This window comes from Mesoplodon mirus, assembly GCF_964341445.2.
Source record: "Mesoplodon mirus genome assembly, chromosome: 4".
NCBI classification, from domain to species: domain Eukaryota; kingdom Metazoa; phylum Chordata; class Mammalia; order Artiodactyla; family Ziphiidae; genus Mesoplodon; species Mesoplodon mirus.
Window position 1 is genome coordinate 51,794,415 of NC_138979.1, and position 16,962 is coordinate 51,811,376.

Below are 16,962 nucleotides of genomic sequence, written 5' to 3' on the forward strand. Positions count from 1 at the left end.
ACCCTTCCTTCCAGTGGAATAGAGAGAGTGACTGCAGATCTAGGCTCTCTCTCTCTAAATGATAAACACAATAAAGTGGCACTCAGGCAACCAAAACCCATGCACTAACCCAAGGACACACCCTCATAACCTCAAGTACAGTTCTGTCCATCAAGGCACCTTCAGCAAGACCCAAGCTGCCAATGGGCTCATCCTTGAATTCTGCTTCCCTGCGTTCTGTAGTCTGGCTTCTGTTCTGAAAACCTGGTGGCAACAGGAATATTTAAAAATCAGGTCTGCAGAGTGCTATAAGGTCTGAATGCCAACGACTATTGCCATTCAAGCTTCACTTCTCACAGAAAAGGCTGCCCGGAATGAAGATGACAACTGCAGGCCAGGTTCAATCTCAACCTTGTTTAATGGTGCACAAGGTACTTAGGTGGACAGCCAAGGGAGATGCGCAGCTTTTGTGGGGGGTAGCTCTCCATAAAGCATGTTGTGTGCAGACGACACCAGTCGTCCCTAACCAACACATGGCTATTTAAGTTAAGTGCTAATCTGTGGTTTCGGCCATGGTGATTTATTGAGGAGGATGGTGTGAATAATGCAGAGGACCTGACCGTTGGCCCTTAATTTCCCTCATTTAGGCAGGCTGCTCTTCACCATAAAATAGTCATCCTGTAAATTAATGTGTTTTATTTCAAAAGTGACATGTTGTATGGCTTGTGCTTCAAAGCAAATTACTCTGGATTGCTGGTTTCCCAACCAGGGTACAAGGGTTCCAGCCCACTCGACCCATGGTCCAAGAGAAAATCTAAATGGGAGGGAAAGGATGACAGATCTACCATTCCTACCAGGGGCCTACAGATATTCCATTCACCAGCAAAGGCAGACGTGCTACAAAATATGGGGAACCGTGCTCGGAAACCGGGCCTCATCTGCAGCTCTGGGCTGGGCCCAGTCTCAGCTACCTGGAAGCATCCCAAATACAGGTGCCTGCAGGACCCAAGGTGGCTCTTCACTTTGCTAAGACTCAAAGCCAGTTGGGCAGTGAGTCAGTCTATTGCTTTTCCTTGCTTAGCACTCAACAGTGAGTCAGGGAATGAATGAATGATTGACACCTGCGGCTCCCAGTTTACATCCAAACGCACTGTGTCCCTCACCCGGGACACGTGATTTGGTGAGCAGAGCACCTCCCAGCTCCGAGCCTCTGGCTCTCAGAGAGCTCCAGCAAGCCCCTTAATATCTCAGAGTACTTACTTTCTCATCTGTAAAAGAGACACAGCCTCCCAGGGCTGCTGTGAGGTCCAACAGACAAGGTATGTATGGCAGTGACTGGTAAATGCAGAAGAAGTGTCTGCAAATATTAGTTGTTGTTATTACTATTATAACTCCTTAGTGCTGAAACCTTCAGCAACTCTCTTTCACCAAGAGAATAACAAAAACCCCAGAAGTCAAGACCCACTGCAGCCCATATTCCCTCTCCCACCTTACATCTCCCTCCCTTCCAGGATAAACCATCTATTCCAAACATAACGTCTTTTGATTAATCCTGCCACACATGATGTCAGTTCCCATCCCTTTTACTTTTGTTGGTATCATCCTGAAATACTCCTGTCTTTCTCTCAGCTCAGCCTAGCTAAATTCTATCCTCTCATCAAACAATAATGTATTTGTAGAATCCACTGTGCTCTCCACAAGGCCAGGCACAAGATTCAGGATGGCCGTGGAGGGTCATACAGCCCTGACTAGAGGTGGTTAAGGGTGCAGGGTGGGGTCACATGACCCAGCCTGAGCCAATGAGTATGTTTTTAAGGATTCACATAGCCCCAAGGGGAGAAGACAATTGTACTTTTCCCTTGGATCTCTTACTGGAGAAGAAATGCCTGAGAACAGAGAAAGGCCAACTCAGAAGCTCTTTGGCTGTCCGGACCTTCCCCTTAAACTTTCTAGTTACATGAGCCCATTCATTTCCTCTTTTGGCTAGTCTGAGTTTGGTTTTTCTCATTTGAACTCAGAAGAATTGTGACCAATACCAATATCAATAGTAGCTCCATTTGAATGTGAAAAACATTATGTGAATTGCTTTACATGTACGATAGCTTTTAAATTCTCCACTTTTACAGTGGTAGATCTGCTGAGAACCAGAGAGGTTTGATAATTTTCCCAGGATCACACAATAGTGCCAGTATCAAAGGCCAAGACTCCCGGCTTAATGCTCCATTACCACCATAAGCCACCGGAGGCACTCACCTAAGTGGATGGCTCTGAGGCATAGGAAGGGTTACTGGTCTTCTAAGGCCCCATTTTCAAGAACTGCCTTAGTTGAAAGGGGCTCCATAGCAATTCTCTACAGCCCCGAGGAGGGCACTGTTACAAAGCTCACCTCCTGCTGCCCTTCACTCACCCTTGCAGCCAGGCCAGACGCATAATGAATGGCCAGTGAGAAGTACACTGAAGTCCAACATGAATCAATAAGAGCACTAATGAAATTGCTTCAAGTTCTAGAGCAGAAGGTAAGTTGAATGCCTTTCAGAGATGTACGACCCTGCGCCCTTCCAAGTTCCCAGAGAAGAAAAGAAAATGCGCATGGTGGGGGCAGGGGGAGTAGGCACAAAGCAACACATAGTTCTTACCTTGACTTAAAATGTGTGATACTCTCTCAGACCGTATTGTTGGAGAAAGCAACAGAACTGATTTCATAGATAACAGAAACTCAGTTTATTTTTTCACTGTTCGTATTTTTGAATGAAACACTGGACATTTCAGTGTGCTATTAAAAGAGTTTCCTGAATATTATTTTAAAATGACTAAAGGTTTGGAGGTTATTAGGAAGTAGAGAGTCTTTGTTAAAAACATAGGTAGAGCCACACTGCCTGGGTTTGTATCCTAGTTATACAATTTTCCAACTGTTGTGACCTTGGGCAAGTTAATTAACCTCTCTAAGCTCCATTTTCCACATCTGTAACACAGGACCATTCTCATTTAAGTGCCGTGAGAATTAAGTAAGTAAAATGCTTAGCACTGTGCCAGTAAAAAAAAAAAAAAAGCCCTTTTTTTGTCATTATAAGTAACATTGTTAAGGTTGTTACTTTATGTCATCAATTATTTTTTTTTTGTAAAGCAGTGGTTTCTTTACGATCAACAGTGGTATACAGGTGGGTTTGTGCCATCCCTAAATGATCCCAGGCTGTTTTATAATTTTTTTCTCTGCCTTCTGTAGTTCTTTTGACACTGTGAGATTTCAGACTGTGAGCCATTACTGCTGTCAGCCTGGATATTATTTACACTCTGCTTCCAACTTACAATATAGCCAAGCTTGTGAAAATTACACGTGAAGCAAGATTCGTATCTTTAGACTTTGCAGTAACTCTCTCAGCCACTAGAGGTCTACTTGCCATCCCGTGGTTCACTGCCCTGTTGGGTTTCCCAGAGGTCTGCTGGTCTATCCTGAGTTCCATGGTTAAACAAGCCAAACCACATTAGATAATGCAATGATTTCCTTGGTATTCAGAGCTCTCCACAGTGGGGTTCAGATCTACATTTCTTACCTCCTACTCCACTGTTTACCATATACAAACCATCGCTCCCAGACAAAGCATATTCTACTGTTTCCCATATCGACCTTGGGCCTCTTCATCACTGTGCATTTTCACACACTATTCGCCCCCGCTGATAAGCAACTGAAACCCCCTACACACACACACACACACACACACACACACACACACACACACAATCCCCAGTGAGCTTTCCATCTACCTAAATTCTTTTCGTCCCTCAAAGACTCATCAAGGTACACCTGCACTTCAACTTCCTAGTGATCTAGCCCCTCCTTTAGGTGAACTTTAGGTCTATACCAATCCCTAGCCAATGAGTCCCAGACTATTTGTGACGGATCTCTAACGATTACTTTGTACCTTGATTTAACTCAGTACACATTGATGCTTTGCCTCTCCAAGGAGACAATAATCTCCTGAGGCCACAGATGTCTTTCTATTCCACATGAGTGTCCAAGAGCAATAAAAGGAAGGTCTGACCATTTAGTGAGCATCTCATATGCGCCAAGCACATTGCTGGCCGTTTTATAATCTTGATCGGTATGCTATTAGATGGATATTTCTACTGCCTTTGTAGAAACTGAGCCTTAAGGACATAAAATTACTTGTCCAAGGCCACACTGTAGGTAAGCCAAAAGCCAGAATTCAAAGCCAGGTCTGACCCTGAAAGCCATGTATTTTTGCCCCATCAAATCATGTCTATTTAGCATCGCGAGCAGTACCTCCTCAATAAATATTTAGGGCTTGCTTGAATAGCTAAGGAGCAGCTTGTGCTGAATACCTGGCAAGATTAGACCATCAACCAACCAGTAACATGTGTCACCAGTCCTCAGACCCCCGAGTCTCTGTGTGACAACTCAAGCAGCTCAGCAGTCCCCCAACAAGCCAAGGCTGCTTCAAGATGGAAAAGCCTCCTTTTCTGGCTGCAGCAGCTCTTAAGACACTATGCCTGGCCCACCGGCCCACTACAGGTTGCAAGGGATCTAATGATCTTCTCAGAGGAAAAGTGGGGAGGTGAGAGCCACAGAGAAGTAACACAACAGCACACAAGGCTATGATCAAAGAGTACATGGGGGCTCGCATGCACATTTTCCCTGAGAGGAGCCTCACAATTCCAGCAGCACTCCTATTCAGTTAGCCATAATATTATGAAAGACGCTGCAAACAACTGGATTTCATTTCAAACAGCATAAATTAACAAATTGCACATGTGCACACAGCATCTGCTAACCTAATAATTAAGATATTTTAAAAAGTCACCTAATGGCACCCAAGTCAGGATAATGGGATAATTGTTACAGTGTTTAAAAAAATTCAAAGACGTATAAGCCAGTCACCCATGGAGCGCACCAAACGGAAGGCTGCGTTTTCATGGTCTCTTTGAGCCCCATGTTTGGATTAGCACGATGTGAAAGGCAGCAACTGCTGTTATGTAACTAAACCCTGCATATACAGTTGTCAGTCGGGGTAAATTTAACTCTGCAGGTTTAAGGCAGAGCTGGCTTGCCAGAGCAGAACTTAGGAAACAACGAAAATTTAAAGCCACACTGCCCCGTGGACCACAGGCGCTGGTTCAGGAGCTGCTGGAGAAGGCCAGACCGGCCAGCCTGTGCCACGTTAGGGCACTAGCCCCCTGTAATAGCTGCTTGGACGACACCAAGGGCTGACAAGAGCATGGTTGTTCAACTACCAAGCTGTCTGCATTTTCTCTCTCCCCACATGGCAATAAAGGCACTTAGGGGGCCTAATGCAGTCCGGAAGGAAAGGCACTGAAACCTAGAATCAGGGCAAGGCTTTAATAACCAGTTGCTTTCCAGCGAGAACAAAGTGGATCCCCATGCCCAGGAGAGGGCTCCACCATGGCCACAGCGTGGCGAAGGCTACCCGGGGAGGAACTGTGGCCTGGGTTCTAGGCCTGGCCCTGCACTGCCAGCCGCGGGGCTAAGGAGGAGCCCCATCACGTCCCTGTGCCTCAGGTTTGTCAACTGCAAAATAAGGACGAGGGTTAACTCTCCAGGAGGCCCGCCCAAGTCTATCATTTCTCCCTCTGGTTTTATTGGCAAATCTTTGTTCATTTCAGACAAGGAGTAACTCTGCAGGGAACCTCTCATTCTAAACTGGGTTATGTCAGGTAAGGCCAAGAGAAGGACATTCACTGTCAAAATGTCAAAAGAGATAAATCCACTGGACCATGTTGCCCATCCTCTTCACTCCCCAGCAGAACTCATTATGAAGTGGGTTTGTCCTGGACCCCATCCAAAGAGCCCTGGTGAACTCAATCTCGACAAAGAGGTGTCCATGGATAAGATGTTCTTCCCCTGCATATCTCAAAACCTGATGGGGAGGAGGGGTGGCCAGGAAAGAAGCCATCACCACTAGAGACCCCCAGGGAGTTCATGGAGGCTGGAGAGCTGTGTTGGTTTATTTGTTGTTTGTTTCGTGTGGTGTGAGGGGCATATTTTACAAGGACAGAGCAGACTGGAAGAGATGCTGAAAAAAATTCGCAGCATGGAGAAGATTTTCCACTCTGTTTTGTAAACTCAATGGGGCCAGACTAAGCAAGCAAGCGAGATACCTCAGACACAAAATTTAAAGGGGGCCAAAAAACTCAGGGATCAAGATAAATAATATTTTAATACACCACTTTAAAAGTTAACATTCATGAAAAGAAATCATGATGAGCAAAAGAACAGAATCTTGAACAGAAAGCGGAGCAGTCCAGTAATGACCAGACAGCCAGATTCTTCTAAAAGAGAAAGTCTAGCTTGTGTGAAATAAACCATCATAACGTCTTCCCATCCCGCTTTAAATTTAGATCTAAGAAAATAACCAGGGGAAATTACCGCCGATGACTGATCCACATTTTCATCCTTGTCACATCCACATCTGCACTTGCTAAACATTCTGATCATGGATATTTGGGAATGAGTACTATTCTGCAGAATCACACTGGTGGGATATGCCAATGAGTGGGATCTGGCTTCTGTGTGCTAAGACCAGACTGCAGAAATTCTCAAGGATGACTCCCAGGAAAGTTTGTGTCCTGGAAGGAAATATTCTCCAAAAAAGGTTTATGCTAGAATGACAGTTCTTTAAAATAATTACTATTCAAGCATTGATAAAGCTTTGGCCTGCATTATATTTTCCTCTAAAAGGAAAAGACAACTCTGTATGCAGCTGTTATGTTTACTTTGCTGGAAGCATAATTCTGATGATGCCACCCCTCGCTCAAAAACCTTCCATGTCTCCCAAGTGCCCACAGACTTAAATTCAAACTCCAAAGCCCAAAGTAATCAAGAACCTTACTCTCTTTGCTAATTCCTATGACTCGCCTTTATTCCCCCTTCCTCCACCCACATACCAGGAGGCCTGTCCCTTTCCCCACCCTGGCTTTCCAGCTTTCCTGCCTTTGCTGAGGGTGTGGCCCCCTAGAAGCAGAAACACCTGTCTCTCACCTGCCCAACCACCAGTCCTTCTCTAAATCTTATTCATTCTTCCAATCTCAATTCTACAACTACCTTCTCCATGAAGCCTTAGAGCTCTTCTGGGTGCTAAATTGTAGGACAAATTAATGTTAGTAAGAAAGATTTCCAAGTAGCTTCTGTATTTCAGATTAACCCCATAATTAACCAAAACACTTAACTGACCAAAAATGCCCCATTGTCAAAGCATACTGATTCCTCCTTCTTTGCCCTCAGGAGCAGCACCACTGGGGGGGAGGGGAGAAAAGAAAAAGAGAAAAATGGAAAAAATAAAGCTCCTTTTCCTCACTGTTCCTCCTGGAACAAAAAATAAAACCAAACACATCCAACTTCTAAGAAAGATGAAGTATGGAAAAGAGGTCTGTCCAGTGGTCCCAGGTACAGATACAACATGAATATTCTCTGGATGCTGAAGAACACACACACAGAAACACACACCACTGTTGGCCCGAGCAGGGGAGGAAAGAAAATTCCATTTCGAGTCCTGAAGCTTAACCGAAGCCCCCAGCTATCCCAGGCCTGTGCCACCTGCCCCAGGTGATTTGCTTCCGCAGCTAAGGGCCTGGTGCTCGAAGCCTGATTTTCCCTGAGCAGAGCAATTGAAAACCATCTTAGTCACACAGATAGAAGGTGAAAGTATATTCCAAGCAAACTACTGGACTGAGGTTGAGTTTACCCAACCAATTACACTGAGATGTTATGGGAAGGGGGGGAATGTAATCAAATATGACAGGGATGATCAAAACTGCTTACACAGTAAATCAGGAAACTGATAATGGGCTGACAACGGCATATACCTGACTGAGGAGTTTCAGGCTCAGATTCCCCAGGCTTGTAAAACAGAAATAACAACACTGAACCAGCTGTGCAGCACTGCTGGGCACCTGGGCGCCTCTGGGGTGAAGGATGGAGGGTGAGGAAGGCCTGGTACTGGGGGTGGGGATGGGCAAAGGAGCCCCTCTGATAGGCCCACCTCCAAGACCGTGGTTTGCAGGAAGCAATTTCTCTCGTTGCCCTACTCAAAAACATCTTAATGGGTCCTGACCTTGGACACCACAGAAACACAGCACTAAGTCAAGGGACTCTTTGGGGAGCGGAAAGAGACAGAGAGAAGTCAAAGTTGTCCATTGCGGTGAGGACTGGAGACTGCCGAGCGCCACCCGGCAGAAGTCAGGGAGAAGAATCACTCTGCACAGTTTCTGGCCTAAGCTGACTTGCTGAGGAATGGCCTAGAAAGCTATGTGGGCCTTCTCGACGACATAAGGAAGCACCCCACCCGCTGGGAAGGTCTCTCTCCTTTTGAGACCCTGCCTCTCAGGTGTTTAGAGAGCCATCCAGGGTAGGCAAGGCATGGAGAGTGGGGTCATTGTGCATCCCAAATAAAATAGTAATAAATTAACTTTGGGGAACACAGAGTCACTGCAGGGTCCGCGGGGCCCAGAGCAAAAGCCAACTGCAAGAGATACCTAATGAATCACTGACAGGACACCAAAACAGAGGCCTAAATAAAGGAACTGACCTGGAAAAGGAAATAAATACCTGCATTTTAAAGGAGGGGCCTCATATTCCTCTGTGCATCACTGGGCTTTGTTTTCCATTCACAATATGGTGCCTTGAAACACCCTAACAAGTTTGGCTGACTCAGGGCATGGGCTTAAACTTTATCAACGCCTGCAACAGTCGTGATCTGCATCAAGCTCAATGCTGTCCTTTTGGCAGTTGTTGCACATAATTGAGTGAAAAAAGCTGTCAGTCTAAAGCCCCAATCCCAAGGTAAATTCACTCTGAACTAACCATCTGCCAGGGCTTCTCCCACGGTAGTCAACACGTATGATCCAGAGGACTGGATTCACTTCCTCATAATTAGATCATTCCTGAATTAAATTGACAGTCCCAGGGGAAACAAAAAAAAATGCAAAGCGTGTTTTGAGACCAGAAAGCAGAAGCCGGCTGGTTTTAACAAATGCAAGAAGCTACATATTTTTTCACAGCGATAGAGCAGCACAATAAACGGTTTTTCTAAATCAGTCTTCATAACAATTATTATCTTCCATGCCACCCTCGTAATTTACATTTGGGTTTTTGTTTTGGAAGTTGAGGCATTTCTTGGAGGTACCATGCACAAACCCAAAGGATGGGTAGCTATTGTTTTCAGACCCAGGTGCCCAAGCAAGATCAGACCAGGTTGACCAATCTTACTAAATGTTGTGAATGTCAAAGTCTCTGTGAATTTGTTGCCACACCCATGAACCTGCTGCTTCTTCAAAATAAAGGGAAAGAATTACAGGTGGTTTCTTATATCGCACAGTAGCCATGGTGGCTGGTAAGAGAGGCGGGTAGAATAATCCACTAAGAAATATATCTGGAATCAGGCCCCCAAAACAATGCAATCATGCTGTGAGCCAAAAAAAATGGTGAAGAGATGAAACAGGGGCAGGTGGGATTCTGAAGGTTTCTCTGTAAACATGATTTCATTCCCTGCCAGTAATTGGGTGATTTGCCTCTAGTCAGATTCAGTCCTGTGGGTACTTAACTGCACAAGTATCTTCAAACCCTGCATATTAACTCAAATTTTTCCAGGAAATATTTCTGAATTAACTAAAGTATTTAGTAATTCTATTGTTCTTCAAAAGTTTGCACACCACTGGGTTATCATGACATTTCTGATGAGACAGAGACAGAAAATAGTGAACCACTGTCTCACAGGGCCTCCTCCAGCCATGGGCCAGGGAAGATTAATGTAACTCAAAATAGAATGAGACCAACTCATTTTTGCCTGAATATCCAGATTAGACATTTCAATGCCCACTTTTGTAGGGATGTGACGTGAGAGGTAAGATAAAGGAGGATGGACAGAAACAGAGAAAGAAACATTAGGTCCTCGTAACATCACAGACTAAACAGAACCTAAGAGATTACCATATGTAACATGCCTCACACTTGCCTGATTTTAATAGCCACCTGGGGCATTTCCTAAACACACAGGGTTTTTATGTCCTCCTTCTAAAGATCTGGATTCAGGAGATCTGGGTGGGTCTCCATAATGTATTCTGTTATACAAGCTTACCAGAAGCAAAACTTAGGATGAAACACAGAGGCCAGAAACAAAGCAAAAATGTTAGAGCCAGAAAAGTAATGACGTCATGATGCAGCGATGGCCTGGGTTGGGGGCAGGGGGGACACATCCCTATATGTACACACCTTGGGGAGGGCACATAGGGGCCAGGGTCCTAACACTCTCACAGCGATGGGAGACGTGACCTTGTACCCTTGCTAGGCCAAAAGTTAGAACTGAGATCTCTACTAAAACAGAGATCCATAAAATATTTCCCCCTTCATGAAAGAAACACTACAAAAACTCTACCTCTGACCAAAGGAAGTGAAAAAGAAACTCGCCACCTACTGAGAATTCCAGGTGGGTAATAAAAAAAAAAATCTCCTATAAGAAGTTGAAATCCTAAACCAATGTAATATGTAACTGTATCCGGGTTCTGAATTTATACTACTCTTGTGCTGTAAGATAGGAACACTTCTACAGCTCCATATCTACAGGACTCTCTGATGAAAAATTCTGATCGAAGATGAATCTGCAATCAAAAACTACATAAGGAAAAGATCCATTATACATCAGATACAAATTTAAAAATTAGCACCATAAAAACTTGACATAATAGAATATTATAGTAGGTTCTATAGAATAAACTACTCTGAAATTATTAAAGAGGTTAAAAAAAAAAGAAAGGATAAACAATGAAGCAACAGAACACTATGGCAAAAAATAGACAAATTTGAAAAAAATTTCTAGATAGGACAAATATTAGTCATTTAAAATTAAAAACTCAAAGAACGTGACACAAAAGAATATGTTTGCTATGTTTCCACTCATATGAAACCCAGTACAAGCAAAACTAATCTATGACAATGGAAGTCGAAAGAACATTTAGCTTTGGGAACAGGCAATGTCCTCTATCTTGATCTGGGTGACAATTACAGAAGAGTATTCACAGGTAATGCCACGATTATTTCCTTGTATGCATATTAAACAACCATGTAAAAAATTCAATGGGCAGTTTAGACGCAAATTAGACATAGAAGGTTAGTGAACTCAAAGAAAAAAGCAAGGAGATTGCCCAGAATGTTGAACAGAGAGAAACAGAGATAAAAGGTATGAAAGAGAAGAGAAACAGAAGATGAAATGAGATCTCACATACATCTAAAAGGAGTTTCAGAAAGAGAGAGAAAAGAGACAAGATCTGAGAATTTTCCAGAAGGAAAGCATTATCAGAATGAATAAGCACACCGAATCCTGAGCAGAATGAACACATAAATCCACAAATAAACATATCATAGCGACCCTGCAGAACAGCAAAGACAGAGAAAAGGTTAAAAGCAACCAGGAAGACAAATTACCTATAAAGAAGCAACAATTTGACTGACAGTCAAAACATCATCTACACAATTGGTTCCTCCTATTGGTCAAAGGCCACTGCCAACTTGTTGACAACGTGGAGAATGCATTTTGTTTGAAATGACTGCAGGGAGAACATTTTTCTCACTAAGAGCCTTCCATGTTAAATGCATCCTTCATTCACTTCTTCAACAGGTTTTTACTGAGCACCTACTATGTGCCACCCTGGTCAAGGAACTTCCCCGCTCTCAAAGAGCTCAAAACTCTGGATTCAGATACTTTGACAGTAGAAATACAGGTGATCTAAAAGGCCAAGGAAATATATCTAACCCAGAGGAGAGAGGTCAGGGAAAGCCTCCAGGAACAAGCAAATCCAAGCTGAGATCCATCAGATGAACAGGATTAGCAAGGGAGGACTTCAATCTGTGAGAGCAAGGGAAGACTGTCGGCACTGCTGTATCCCTAGGATTCAGAACAGTACCTGGCACCGGGGAGGTGCTCTGTAATTGCTTACTGAATGAATGAGTGACGGGCAAATCAGTGGAGTGAATAGGACACAGGTATAAGGGAAAGCAGGTGAAGGCGAAAAAGTATTGCATGTTTGAGCACCAAAGTTCAGTACGGCTAGAGAACAGAGTATGTATGTGAGTGCGGGGAAGATGGGGTGATGAGGAGACAGGTGCAGGATGAGGCTTGAAAGCTAGACAGGGACCAGTTTAGGCTATGTTAAAGGGTGTGGATTTTATTTTAAGAGCAATAGGAATTCAATGAAGGGTTTTAAGCAAGGGAGAGGTATATTAGATTTGCATTTGCAAAAATCACTTGGGTCCTAGTGTCAATGTCAGGCAAGTTAGCACTGTTCTATAAGGAGAAAGAATACTTCCTCACCAGTAAAATGAGGAGCAGCTTTCAGATTTCACCCAAAAGAGCTTGAGAGAGAAGATGGGAGGGAGGGAGAGAAAGAGGAGAGGGAAGCAGGGGGAGAGGGGCAGCAGGGTGGAGGAGGGAGGGAAGGAGAGAGACCGAGAGACCGTGCACTGAGCAGGTCTAAGAAATAAACATAAAATCCTGGCTATCCACATCCTGCGGCGGGTGTGTTTTCCAATCAGCCCCGAGGCTTATGGCAGAGATAAAATAGGAAAGGAATATGTCCCCAGCTCCAGCTGAACATTCTGTTCAGGCTTTTCAATCTAAAAACTTCAGTGTGCTGGTCGGCACCGTTGCTGTTCTCACGTTGTTTGCCCTGCACCGGGCCAAACCCTGCCTCGAAATACCAACGTGTCACATGTGGGCCCAGGCAAGTCTCACTAACTTTATGAAGTTTGGGTTTCCCCCCTTCTTGTGAAAGCAGTGAACCAGAGAAGGGTCCATGGTAATAATTATGACTTTCCTTGTACGGACGGCTTCCATACCAGGGGCGGCAAGCCCACAAGAGTCTGGCTGAATAAAACCATGCCCCAGCCAATGCCAAGTTCAGCAACTTCTCTGTTGGCAGCTCCTGTTAGGGCTGCAAAGCGCTGAAGGAGCTGGGGGAGGTTCTGAGGATATGTTCACGGGCCCTGGCACGTGGTAAACTCGGCATCTTTAATAGTCACAGTCCATGGCACATGCAGCTGCCAAGCCGCAATCACAGGTTGCTCTGAACAGTCGGTTAAAGTTACTTGTCAGGACTGTATGCAGGAATCGGGGTTTCGCTTTGTCTAGTCAGCCGGAAGTCGGCCAGGGCAGTGAGGAAGAGTTAAATCTCAAGGAGTTCTCTGGCAGGACCACCTCCAGCCCGGGAAGGGCAACAGGATACCTAAGGAATGAAAGGAAAACCTGCAACCGGAATGATGAAGAAGCTGCCACAGGAACAGCCAGAGGGCAAGAGAGAGTAAAGAACCATCTCGCGGGGAGGCTGTGGTCAGCTGACTTGGCTGAACCCTGCACAACTCCAAGGAGCTCCATCCACTGAGACTGCAACCTCCCACCTCTGCAGATGGAAAGGAGCATAAACAGAGACAAAAAGGCCCCCGGGGCCCCAGGGCTGCTGTCTAGACACCGTTATCACAGTCAGGGGAAGGGGAAGAGGACGTGAGCTGTGGTAGGAGAGGTCCATGTCCTGGGCTCTGACTAAGCCACTTGCAAGAGGCCTCCGTCTTCTATCTGCAAGATGGGGACATAATAACTTGCCTCATAGGGAGGTAGAGAGAATTTTAAGAGCTGAGCTCAGTGTGCTCAGGGCCTGGAGCAGAGTAAGTAACCAATAAGTAGGAGCTCGTAACTATTAGGAACTCTTATCAAATCACACATGAAGGTAACTGTTCTTGCAAACTCACTGAAGATACAGATAATAATATCTGTAACCTAAATGCCTAGTACAGGGTAATATTTTATTTCATATCTATAACCTAAATGCCTAGTACAGGGCCTGGTAAGCATAAGAACTGAATACATGGTTGTGGAAGGTAGAAGAGGGGAGGAGGGAGGGAGGTAGAGAGGGAGAGAGCCAGGGACTGGGTCCTTTATTTCTCTATCTTTGGCTCCCAGCAACAGTAGCAGGCCCTACAGTGAATGCTAACATTGTCACAGATACCATTTGTTATATGGAAAGTATCTACTCATCATCTACTTATTCACAAAACGATAGTTGAGTGCCTGATGTATGCAAAGCCCTGTGTTGGGATCACTGGAAAACACAGAGGTAATTCTACTGCATCTCTATCCTCAAGGATCTCACGATTTAGGCAGAGACTCATACATAAATACTTCTAGTAATGATCAACTGTGATAATACTGTAACATGGGTCCAAATAAGACAGGCCACTGGCCTTCCCTCCCTCACCCCACCCACAAAGTGACATGACACTTTTCTCCTAACTGCTTCCTTCCTGCATGAGAGGAGGAAATTTTTTCCCTCTTTAAAGCCATGGGAGAGAAGGGTAAGAATGTGATCATGCCTGGATGCAGCCTGCTCATCCTTAGGAAGGCCTGGAAGCACCCAGCCCTGGGCAGGCTTCTCTGCCCACAGCTACCATAGCTCAGGCTCTGCACAAAGGAGGGTCTGAGGTTTACTAAAGAATGTCCTGGGGGCCTCCCTGGTGGCGCAGTGGTTGAGAGTCCGCCTGCCGATGCAGGGGATACGGGTTCGTGCCCCGGTCTGGGAGGATCCCATATGCCGCGGAGCGGCTGGGCCCGTGAGCCACGGCCGCTGGGCCTGCGCATCCGGAGCCTGTGCTCCGCAACGGGAGAGGCCACAACAGTGAGAGGCCCGCATACCGCAAAAAGAATAGGAAAAAAAAAAAAAAAAAAAGAATGTCCTGGTTTATCTTTCTCTACAGTAACCTACCATATGGATTCAACCAAGGCAAAGCTTTCCCAGGATCCAAGAGGCAGGGTGTGATGCTCTAAACATCACCTCCACCACTGGGAATAGTAAACAGTCTAACATCTAAATTCCAAAAGATATTACTGATGCTGTTTATAATTAGCATGCTAAATAAAACGGAGTCAAGCTGCTGGCTTACAGAAGCCTAGCCGTATTATGTAGTTGGAAGAATATACATGTGTGTGAATCTATGTGTGTACATAAACGTATGTACATACATACACACACACATGCATGTGCACGCACACACATTCACACACACTACTTATGGGTCCAATTTCTGAGATTTAGACTAGAGCATGGCTACAAAACATACTGAACCCATGGAGGTGAGAAAGACAAAGGGAGTAGCCTTTCTCCTTCATCCTTCATGACACACAAGCCAAGAAAATTGAATGGACCTGGGAACAGATGAAGATAGAAACATATTGCAGATTAGCCACAATTAGCCACAAGGAAGAGGTAAACTCCAAACTGGAGAACCATTTGAGAAGCATCAAGAGTACTGAATTGCTATCCTCCATTAGCTAAGAGCCTACCACATGGCCTACACATCTCATTTTCACTCACAACACAAAAAGAACACCAAATATCGAAATCCCTAGAGTCTAGCCTATGGCATCTCTTTCAAGAAATCAATGGCCCGAATACTTAATCAAGCTTCTCTCAATCTATCCACCTTTTCTTCACAATTATATTCAGTGGTCTTTGTGATTCATAGCTGAAAAGTGAAGCATGAATTTCTCTGCAAGTATTTCCCTCTCTGGATTTGTTGTTGCTCATAATAACTCTGATGACTTTCAGAGGAAAATGCTGAAAAGTAACATTATTATGTCAGAGTAATGGCCAGTATCCTTAACACTTGCTTCCAAGTATTTCATCACCCAATGTGTAAAACAACAAACAACATTGGTAAAGCTTTTGAGTCAAGTTCATTTATGGGGAAACCTCACATTTACATTAATTGTATATCATGGAGAAGGGTCCACAGCTAGTGTTTTCCCATTTACTGATAGTTACTACATGGTTGTTTGATCACATTTTCAATGACCCAGACAGCTCAGTCCACTAACTTGGAAGATTTTAAGTGGTTTAAACACAAAATTCTGGCCTCTTCTACTAAAGAAGATATGAGATCAAGAATTAGCATTTCTCTAAGAGAGATCTGTTCTTTCCCCATATGGAGCAGGCTACAGTGAGAATAAGTGCCCCACAGGACAAAAAAGGAAGAAAAAGGGAACTATCAACGAATGAATGGATAAAGCAAATGTGGTATGTCCATACAATGGAATAGGATTCAGCAATAAAAAGGACCCATATACCAATACCTGCTATAACATAGATGAACTCCAAAACCATGATACTAAGTAAAATAGGTCAGACACAAAAGACCACATATTATATGATTACATTTAAATAAACATCCAGAAAAGGCAAATCTCCAGGGACAGAAAGTAGATGAATGACCCTTAGACTGGGCCATAGGAGGGTGTAGTGACAACAAATGAGCATGAGGGATCTTTTGGGGGTGACAGAAGGTGTTCCACAACTGGATTGTGGTGGTGGTTATACAACTGTATAAATTTACTAAAAATCATTGACTTGTACACTTCAGAAGGGTGAATTTTATGATATGTAAATTATACCTCTTTTTTTTAAAAAAGGGAGAAAAAAATAAGGAATGTATATTCATTGTTGCATTTAAAACTTGGGTCTTAGTCACAAGGTCACAGAAGGTCAGAGATGGCAGAACTTGTAGCTCAGTGCCTCCGTAAGCTACACCTGGGACTCACCTGAAGAAGGTGGGGCTGGGGAGCTGGGGGAGGGTGGGAGGAGGTGGTGGTGGTGAAAGCCAGTTGCTCAAAGCCACTTCCATGATGAATGGTCAAGCTGGGATGAGAACCCAGGTCTCTTGATTACTGGTTTAGTGCACTACTCACAACTTATCTTTATTATTTTGCTTCATGCAAACTCCCAAGGCATTAATCATACAGATAACCATTCACAAACAGATGTGCTTGAGGCAAAGGTCAACGTTTTGGGGAATATAGAACATACTGGATAACCTATGAATTAGTTATTCTCTGCTTGCATTAGTGCTTGTATACTTCATTTTCTTGTCTTCTCAATATTTGTTTCTATGTGAAACCTATGCCTGTTTATGAC

At 44.3% G+C, this 16,962-nt stretch overlaps 1 protein-coding gene across 1 annotated transcript in view; it reads right to left on the reverse strand.

Moving 5' to 3' along the window:
* Nucleotides 1–16,962, reverse strand: part of LOC309803509 (nuclear receptor ROR-alpha-like) — a 46,490-nt gene that overhangs the window by 9,400 nt on the left and 20,128 nt on the right. The gene's annotated exons all lie outside the window — the stretch shown is intronic.